The 10,307-nt window shown below is 46.9% G+C and overlaps 1 protein-coding gene and 1 long non-coding RNA gene across 2 annotated transcripts in view; one reads left to right on the forward strand and one right to left on the reverse strand.

Annotated features, from left to right (window-relative positions):
• ADAMTSL1 (ADAMTS like 1) overlaps nt 1-10,307 on the reverse strand; it is a 936,448-nt gene that overhangs the window by 575,078 nt on the left and 351,063 nt on the right. The window lies entirely within an intron of this gene.
• LOC109297625 overlaps nt 1,641-10,307 on the forward strand; it is a 25,482-nt gene continuing 16,815 nt past the window's right edge. Inside the window, exons 1-2 of the long non-coding RNA XR_002097368.1 lie at nt 1,641-1,651; nt 7,769-7,779. This is a non-coding gene — a long non-coding RNA (uncharacterized LOC109297625). The remainder of the gene's footprint in view (nt 1,652-7,768; nt 7,780-10,307) is intronic.

Below are 10,307 nucleotides of genomic sequence, written 5' to 3' on the forward strand. Positions count from 1 at the left end.
CACCCTATGCTACTTGATGAGGATGTTTATTCCTCCTTAATGTAGTACAACCACTTGTATTATTTTATCATATTACTATACTAAATGTATTGCAACTGCACTAAATACATGTATGTAAACCATACAGGTATTAATGAATCAAGATATCAAGATAATGATGATGATAACAATTAAACAAATTAAACTTATGTGGACAAATTTAGGGGTTGATATACATGGTGTACAAATATAGTACAAAATCATTTAAGGATAATACCTTGATTACCCTAATGAAGAGCATTCTGAATCTCCCTTATGAATATAGGTAAGAACCATCACTATCTGATTCAGAGGAGGGCAGAATCTTGCCCTCAGAAGACAAAGTTATCATTTTAGTCAGTGGGCCCTTGTTTTCACTAAGGCTAAGTAAAGACAGTAAAAAAGCCTGAGGCTGAATTTATTCAATCACTGCAGGTTAGTCTAAGCTGAGTAGATTGCACTGATAAACAAGGGAACAGACATTCACTTTTAATTCAAGAAATGTATCCACATGCCTGCAGTGGCCCAGGCCAGAAGCTGGAGGGGGTGCTGGAGCATGCCTCCCTGCTCAGCTGGAGCAGACAGCTTGGGCCATGGTTAGCCCACCCACCCTGTAAGAGGGAGGGTTTGAGCAGGGTGTGAGGTACAAAGCATCTAGGGATGCTGGGGGACTGTGAGTTAACTTGAATCTGGAGGGGATCTGGGACAGAAGTTCAATAAACCAATTTAACCTAAATCAGTTAAGTCTGATACTACACCCATCCAGGTTCATCTTAAACTAGCTTTGGCCATTTTGAAAGCAGTTTGTGTGCCCTGAACTTCTGGGCTAAGGACAGACTTTCAAAAAGCTGGAGCCTGAATTGATTCAATTTTTGCAGTTTAGTTTAACCTGAAAAGATTGAACCAATTTGTAAGTTACTAGACATTCAGGAAATGCAGGCACATGCCCGCAGTGGTGCAGGCCAGAAGCTGGGGGGTGCCAAAGCAGCCCTCCCTTACCTTCAGCAGCAGCCACAAGGCTGGAGGGAAGCTGACTTGGGTAGCATGGCCAGGCCTCCAGCAGGGGCTAAGAATGATTGCAGAGAGGTTTAAACCCAAACCTTGGCCTTTAGGGACCCCAGTCAGGGTGTGCCTGCAGGGGGAGAGGGGAAGCAGCCCTTGCCAGGCTTGTCCCCAAGGCCAGACACTGGCTGGGGCAGTGCCTCAGGTGAAGGGAGGCTGTCTCCAGGTGGGCATGGGACCCCAGCTGGGGTATTCCCAGCTTTCCCCCCTATTTGGGTGGCAGTAGGCCTGGTAAGATCTGGCCAGCATGGCCCTGGTAGCTACCAGGGATGGGACTGTGGCTGTTGCTGGGGCTGTGGAGCGGTGGGTCTGAGGCTGTGAGGCTGACCTGAGCCGGGGGGTGCTGGTGAGGGCAGACACAGAGGAGCTGGCCCAGGCTTGACCATGGGGACTGGGCCCTTCCCAGTGGGCTGCAGCTCCTCCCACCTACCAAGAGCAGGGCCAGGGATGGCAGCAACAGTGGCAGTGGGAGCTGGAAGCAAGGGGGTCAAAACAGCCTGCCTGGTCCTGGCCAGTGCACAGCTTTTGATGTGGCCAGAGCCACCAGCTGCTGCACAGGGCAGGAGGAGCAGTGGCTGCCAGGCTTGGGGCCCACTGGCACTTCTGAGCCACCCAGTCAGGTGGCTATCTAGTCAGTCCTCACCTGTGCTGCTGGGCCAGGCTGTCAGAGCTGCAGATGTTGGGCAGGGCTCAGCCCAGCTGGCTGCAGCCCCATGACAGTCCTGCTCAGCCTGGGTGCGGGGAGCCAGGAGCAATCTGGCTACACAGCCCTTACCTGAGCTGCAGCTTGCTGGGAGGGGTCCAGACCCCACAGCCCAGCCCCTGCCAGCCCCTCTGCCTCTGCTCAGCAGAACCACCTGGCTTAGCCCTGCAACTCCAGCCTCAGCTGCTGGTGAGACAGGCAGATGGCAGGGCCATGCTGGCCACCTCTGGCCATTCTCCCTCTCCTACCACTGGAGTGAAGAGGGGGGCAAGTGTTGATGGGCTGCTCCACTGCTCCAGCCTGGCCAGCAGACCCGTGCTGCCAGTAGGACAGGGGATGCAGGGGGAGATTAAATCTCCCTCCCTCTCCCCATTTGCTTCAGGCTGTGGACGGCAGAGGCCTGACAGGGGCTGCTACACCCTGGCCATGCAGACCCTGGCTGTAGTCCCCCCGTGGGAGAGGGGAGGGAGTGGGGAATAAGCCACCTCCCTGCTCCCTTTGTCTCAGAGGGCCATGCCAGCCAATGTCTAGCCATGTACCACCCCACCTCTGCTCTGGGTAATGAAGCCCAGGGCTGAAGAGCATGCTGGGATACTGGGGGGCTCTGGTTTAACTCAACCCAGGAAGGGGTCTGGGACAGAAGTTGCATAAACTGGCTTGACCCAAATCAGTTCAGTCTTATACTATTACATTCAACCAGGTTCATCTTGAACCAGTTTCAGCCATTTTGAAACTGGTTTATGTGCACTTACGTTCTGTTACAGGTTTAAACCAGTGTCTTATCACTTAAATGGTTTTATATGTAACTTCTGTCCCTAGCCCTGTTGCGTTATAGATTTGAACTGGTTTCCAATAACTTATACTGGTTTATGTGTAATTTCTGTCCCTAACCTAAGAGTGGACAGGACATGTGTAGGGATGAACTGGCAAAAGCTTGCATTATGGATAATGTGAATGCATGGCAAGGCTGTTCCTTTTTCCAAGTATGTAATCATCCAGTGCTTTTTTAACATAACAGTGTATAAAACTCCATTTTCAAGTTCATTCAAGACAGTGGGAGTTCATCTGTAATTTTCAGTTTACTTTGGATGAGATCCTGTTTAATACCCAGTTAGATACCTTTAACCATGCACAAAATCCTTTATTGCAACAGCAATTTATAGGGTGATTTTCCAAGATAGTTTATTTTTACTTTCCTAGTGCTTCAGACTTTAAGCCCAGGTTCATGCTATACAAGGTACTAGGTTCCTGTATATGTAAGTATATCTTTACTTTTACTGGATCTTAGGCATCTGTGAAGTAGCTCAGACAAAATAGAATGAGGCCTACAATTCTGTTAATAGCTTGGGTGTAAGTCAAATGAGCCTCATCTGAGATCCTAAATATTCTACTTCCATTGTGCTAATTTTTCACACCTCTGAACTTCCTATTTCTTGTTAGGACAAAATACAAAATTCTCAAATATCAAGATAAAACATCAAGGTAAAAAAATAACCTTAAAATAACATGGAACCTACTACCACAGCAGAAATGCTAAACAGAAATGGGGGATACAATCTGGGATATTACTGTGTAGCCTGTTCCTAAACAGATATTTACAAGTTATATATACATTTTGACATGGTTGTTGGAAAAATTTGTATTCCACTTCATGCCAATTAAGTCTGAAGCTGAACTTGTACAATATTTATCCTCAAATTGCTGCACCTAGAAAGCAATTAAATAACTGCGTGCTTATCCAGACTGAACTCAAAACTAAAAAATGCACTTGGCTTGTCCATCATCAAGTATTAAAAATACCAGAATTTTAAAAATACTATGTGACACTAATTATTAAATATAGATTCCTCCCAGTAGTCACATAACTATGGAGTTAGGTACCAACAATCTAGTCTACACCTAATTTTGTTGCTATTTCAATAAGTGGTACATTTTTTTCCAGTTCAAGCCATAGTGTTCCTTATATCAGTGTATCTTATTTCCCTTCTTCTACAAGAACACACTATATTAGTACAAGGCACTTTTATACCGGTGTACTTAGAATCACACTAAGTGGGGTTGTACTACTTTAATTACCTGGGTCTGGTTAAAACAGAACCTAGATACTTCTTAGGGTTAGGCTCCTTATCCCCTGAAAAGATGAGGATCTGCAAAATAGTCTGGAGCAGGGGTTGTCAGCTGGGGGTACATGTACCCTTGGGTGTACCTGGGAGGGCCCCAGGGGGTACACAGCAGTGGCATGGAGAATTGGGGCCACCAGCACTTTGAGTGCTACCGGCACTTCCTGTTTCTGAATCTCCTCCCCAACCCCCACTCGTCAATCAGCCATTGGGGTCTCCCTGCTTCTCAACCAGCCACTGGGGGTACACTGATGAAAAAAGGTTGAAAACCCCTGGTCTTGGGTATACAGATCCTCAGGAAATAGCTATGCAGCAACACTGACCTCCAGCTGATCACAGAAACACTGTCCTTTGAAGTAAAAGCCACAACAAATGGCTGCATGGCTTGTCCTTAATTCAGCAGCTCACTGCTAACTGAGCTGTGAGCCACCTGGATACAAATCATTCAGGTTCTACTATAGATAGTAGACAAGATCTTTATGTATAGACAAGACTGTAAAAAGAAGCCTTGTCATCAGAGGAGCTGAAAACCTGCAGCAGCTGTTAACCTTCAAATCACCTTTATTAAGCTACCTAGATATAGATTTAAGGGCCTAACTGAAGTCACCTATTTGAAAATGCTAGCTCATAGGCACTATTCAGTGAAACTGAGAAGGATAAGAAATGAACATAAAAAAAAAAATCAACCCCAACCCCTCCTCCCTCCACCAATATCCCGTATTTTTTTAAAAACAAATTACAAAAACCACTTTTTAAATATTTTTTGTATTGCTATGTCTTGAGGATTCTTTGCTTTCTGCACAAATGCAACATAAGATATCAGCAATTCTGTTTTCTGGCTGATCGATGTCTGCTGTTTCATATTTTACCCTGCTTCCATTTCTCTGAGGTCAGCAATATGCCATGGTGTCATCAATTCACCATATTTATCAATATGCCAAACTGATAAATTTTAAGGAAAAAAGGCAAACTGGCCAGAGGCATAAGTAAGAATTTTGGTGCCTTGGGTGGAAATGCCAAGGAGCAAATGGGAGGGTAGAAGGGCTGCCAAACACAAGGGAGTCTTACCTGAATCCAGATGTTGTCGCATGGTCTCCCTACACCTGGACTGCTACTGAAGCAGCACAGGCAGACTACAGACCACCATTCAGGTGCTTCCTCTAAATCAGCACCCAGGCCTAATGTTATATTTTGCCCACACCTAGTTATGCTACTGAACCTGACCTTCCTGAATAAGGCATGCAGTCGAATTTCACCCAACATGTAGCAGAAGTTATGGGCTCGATGTAGAACAACTACAGCATATGTAGTTACATAAATATATTTTTCCTGATTGCAAGACTTCAAGCTATGGAGAATCTATTTTTCTATACATGCTGTCCCAGTGTCAACTGTTGAAAAATTGTATTATTCTAGTCTAACACAAGTTCTTTGAGACTAGGACTTCCTCCTTCTATATTTGGAAGTACTTAGCACATTTTGTAACCAATCTCAATAATAGAAATAATTGGGACCACTGTGGTTGTAAACCATGGACAAAAGGCTATTACAGTGTTCCAGTATGCATCTGGCAGAATAGTCAGTTGTCTTTTTTTAGAACCATCTAAAATGAAACAGAACCTAAACAACCATGGGCCTAAAACATTGCCTATGCAAATATCATGATAGGCACGAGTCAGAGAACAAGCAATGATGTTTGATACTATAAATGATTTATTGCTATGTTTGAAGCAATTACTTATTTAGAACTGGTGAAGGCATCACTAAATTATGAGCATCTTTGCATCGAAGTGGCAATAAGAACTCTACCTCATTGCATATGTTTGCATTTTTTTTCTTTTTAGAAAGCTCTTTTCTTCCTTTTTCCTGGACCTGTGATGACATGGGGGGGAAGGGGTACCATTTAGTAATGTTTGTAAGTGCAACAAAATCAGTTTATATGATACAGCTTATAGGTATGAGCTACAATATTTGATTTTGGATATGGAATCTCCAAAGTGATGGGGTTTAATGCAGGCCCAACATAATAAAAGTTACGTTGGATCATTATTTTGCCTGGGCTTAAGAAAGCAGAACTTAAAGTTTGCTGTTGCTACTAAATTGTGTAAGAAATATACAAAGATCCAAAGTCTCTGGACTGAATGCCAGACCTGTGACCAGTTAACTACTGACTCAAAAAATGTGGACACGGTAATGTGACTTTACCCTAGCCAATTGAATTACCTTTAGTTAGTTACATGCCCTAGCATTTGCTCTGAACTGATTAACTTTCCATCCAATGTAATTTAGATCTCATGTGTAGTGCTTGCTATACAGAGGCAATGCATAGGAGGTGCACGCGGGTGCATGTGCACCCTCTAAGTATGGCAGTGCCCCCCCCTACAAAAAGGTGCCAGCAGTGTCTGCAGGTGGTCACCGACCCCTGGTCGGCGCTTGCCACCTGCCCCCCCGCCACTGACAGTACCAGTGATGTCTAGGAACTCCCTCTTACTGCTACTGCACTCCCGCTGCTGCCATGCCCCCCCTCCCCCACCCAGCCACCGGAGGCACATGTTGTTTGTATTGCTATATATAAGTAAAGTAGATTTTAAATGTTCATTTTTAGCATGAATGTAGCAGGGCACTAAGGTGCCTGCTACTTGGAGAGCCGGGATAACCACCCAGGTGCAGGTTACCAGGGCGACCCGAGGGAGATAAGGACCCACACCTGCCTGGTCAGCTGGCCGGAAGGGGCAGGGCCTGGCTCCTATATAACTCCCAGGCTGAGGCCAGGCAGGCAGTTCCCTGCTAGCAGCCAGAGGGGAAGGAACTCTGCCAGAGCAAGAACATAGAAGAGGCCAGAATGCACGAGCAGTTGGTACAGGTGAAGGAGGGAGCACACTTGGGGGTGGCTTGAGTGATGTTGTAGCCGATTGGCAGAAATTTATGTTATAGCCTCGGGGCTTGAGTTCTGTGTTTACTGTTTATGACCGGAGGTTTGGGTGAGGCTGTTAGGGGTTGGAGGAGGCCTCATAAGGGGACCCATGGCAGAGTGGGAACCCCAGCCTCAGAAAAGGGGGCCACGATTCTACGAGTGCCCAGAGAGGCGCGGTTGCGAGACAAGGGCTGTGGAGAGCCCGAGCACCCAGAGAGGCACGGTTGCGAGACAGGGGCTGTGGAGAACCCAAGAGCTGAAGAGCGTGTAAGACTGAATAATGTCCAGTATATCAGCGAGGCTTGGGGCATGGTAAAGGGATGGCTGGAGCCACGCACAGCCCATAAGGCTGGGGTGTGCAGGAACACGCATTATTGAAACAAGACTAATGTACAGGAGGAAACCCGTGTCCAGGGAGACGAAGAGGCAGCCTCCCTATAATATATATAAGAGCAAAGACATGGCAGGTGAGAATAAAGGGTGCTTTGTAGGCAAACAGGACATGGTAAGGGGCACTAGGGGAGAGCACGGCAACCCTAGGACGCCCCTCCTGCTACAATGAAAATTCAACTTTAATTCTAATCTACTATGGTATCTAAGTGAAATACTGGACTGCCTGGAATTTTTGGCTTTTCTGAGTAATAATAATTTCTTGCAATAATATCAGGGTAGCGGTTGATAGTCAGTCTACATCAGATTCAATCCAAAGGTTTAATGGAGTTCTGTGAATTATTCTTAGCAACTTAACCCTGCAACCTATACCAGTCCTGTTAATAACATGCAAATGAATAGAAAGCTAGTCCAGGTTTGAAAGTTGTTGGCTTCCTTTAAATGTAAAGCAAAATGGCAAAAACATTTTGGAAAGATGCTTTGTAGAATCAGAAAGGTATTTTCTATATAACTACCAAAAGTATCTTGGGAATTGTCTTCAAAGAGACATAGCAATTGTAGCAGCCCCTTAAGTCATCTAAATTTATCTCTCTGAAAAACGCACAATGGATTTTAAAAACTAAATCTGTTGCAAAAATTTCACAGTGGAGAATCTGGCAAACTCCCTTTGCTGCCATGGCAAACATTCAGTGTGCTCCTCTTCACCTCATGGTTGGTTTCAGATGGGTGCAAAGAACTCTACAGTTTACTAACAGCCAGCCCCACAAATAGAACCTGGTCTGTGACAGCCCAGCCCAGCATCTTTCTTTGTTTTTCATGTATAACAACAAGTAAATAAATAACTTTGGAAAGTAAGGGTAGGATTTTGAATACTCAGTGTTGACCTAATCAACTTAAATTAAAAGTCATAGGAATGTTACTTCTAACTCCAGTGAAAATGGAATTAGACCAGCAGAGATTATTTCTCCAAATTCCAACCCAACCTCACTTTTCAGCGTTTCCTTCACCACTCCCTTATTTATACCTGCTCCCATCATATCTTCCATATCTGTTTAACCTCACTGCCTGTACACATTTTTGTAAATATAAGCTTAGTGAAGAACTTAATTGTTCTTGCCAAAGGGGACTAGAACCCAGCTTGGTTTCTCTCTGCTTTATTGGCCATGTAGTAATTAAAAAATAATAAGTACTGGAACTTGGTGGCTCTGGGATAACCAGTTCAGGTTTGGGACAGCCTTGAAGAGGCTTTTCTCTGTACTAGTGACTTGGGGTAGCCAATTGAATGTTAAGAACATTTACCTAGTGCCTGGTGTGTGTTTCCATTTTTTTCCTGCTGTGGTATGTGATCTTCCTTCCTTCCTTCCGCTTTGGATGCACCGGACCAGGCTCGCTTGGAGCTGCGTGGGGCGATCCTGAGCATAAGACTCCCCGGCTTCCTATCTCTTTTCTTTTCTGACTCCCACCTGTCTAAAGGTCTCTAGCCTCAGTTTATCTCGCTTTCTCATTCTTTTCTTGCTTTTTTGTAGCTTCCCCCCCCTTTTCTCTCCTCTCTGTCCCATCTCCCTGTACTTCCAGTTTCTTTGTCTTTACAGCCTTCTTTCTTACTGTCTCTTTCTTTCTCTCTTCTCTTTTTCTGTTTGCTTGTAGCAGGGAGTTATCTTCCATTAGCTTGCCTTCCATGGGGTGCTCTTAATTACCCCTTTCTTTCCCACTGTGGCAGGATGGGACCTAGGGGTGCCGTGACCTCCCCTAGCGCCCCCTACCTACCATGCCAGATCAGGTTTAATGCACCCTCGCTATCTTGCCTGCCACATCTTTGATGTTAATATGTTGAAGGGAGGCTGCCTTTCTAACCTTCTTTGGCATGGTGCCTTGATGTATCCTGGCTCTGCCTAGCTGCTCAGCGCCCTCCAACCTCTGGGGCTGCACATGAGTCCCACAGTCACCCGTGCCCTCACGGGTCCCTGGACTCATCCCCGTTGCCTGCCTGTGCCCTCATGGGCGCCTCCTAGCTTCTCCCGCGCTCTCGCTCCACTGGGGCCTGTGTCACCTCACGATTCCCACAGCCCGCACCGGGGCCTGTCTCACTTCGCGATTCCCGTAGCCTGTACCAGAGGTTCCCGTAGCCTCTCCAGAGGTTTCTCACTTCGCGATTCCTGCAGCCCGCACCGGGGCCTGTCTCGCTTCACGATTCCTGCAGCCCGCACCGGGGCCTTGCCTCGCAATCAAGGCTCAGGTGGCCGCAGCCGTGCCTGGCCTCCAGACCCCCTTTCTGGGTCTTACGCCCCACTGGGGCTTTCCACAATCAGGGCTCAGGCGACCTCAGCCTTACCTGGTCCCCAGACCCCCTTCTCGGGTCCTACGTCCCACTGGGGCTTTCCACAATCGGGGCTCAGGCGGTCTCGGCCTTACCTGGCCCTCAGACCCCTTCCCAGGTCTCGCACCCCACTGGGGCTTCTTGCCTGTGCCCACACTGGGCTCCTCCCGATACTGCCCACACTGGGGCTGGGGTCGGGACACCCCAAAACGCAGTGCCCTCTCCAGCGCCAGGAACCCCTACTCTACTGGGGAGCTCCCATGAGGCCTCCTCCAACCCCTACAGCCTCACCCACTCCTCCGGTGTTACACCACAACAAAACAGAAAACACAAAGCCCCTGGGCTATAACATAAATCCCAAACCACCCTGGCTATCCTTCATGCATCCTCATCAGGGTCTTCTTCCACGCAGTATCACCATACTGCAACTGCTCAGGCCATCAGGCTTCTCTGCTGTGCCTGCCCTGCTTGCTCCAGCAGAGCTCCAGTTTCCTTGGCTGCCAGAGGGGAACTGCCCTCCGGACTCAGCCTGGCTGTTTATATAATCCAGGCCCTGCCCCCTTCCGGTCAGCTGACCAGACTGGTTGTCTTGGCAACCCACACCTTTGCTGCCCTGGTGACTGGCAGCTGAGCCCATATTACTGTCTGTCAGTAGCAGGCGCCATCTAGAGTTTTGTGGCCGCTTTCCCAGACACTTATCTTTTCAGTTAGCATAAACTTTTTTCCTGTTGTTCTTGCTTAGTTATAGTTGGAAATTAACCCTGTTCTGACAGGAATGGCTGT

The sequence above is a fragment of the Gavialis gangeticus genome, unplaced genomic scaffold (assembly GCF_001723915.1).
Source record: "Gavialis gangeticus isolate Ggan-Ray unplaced genomic scaffold, GavGan_comp1, whole genome shotgun sequence".
NCBI classification, from domain to species: Eukaryota; Metazoa; Chordata; order Crocodylia; family Gavialidae; genus Gavialis; species Gavialis gangeticus.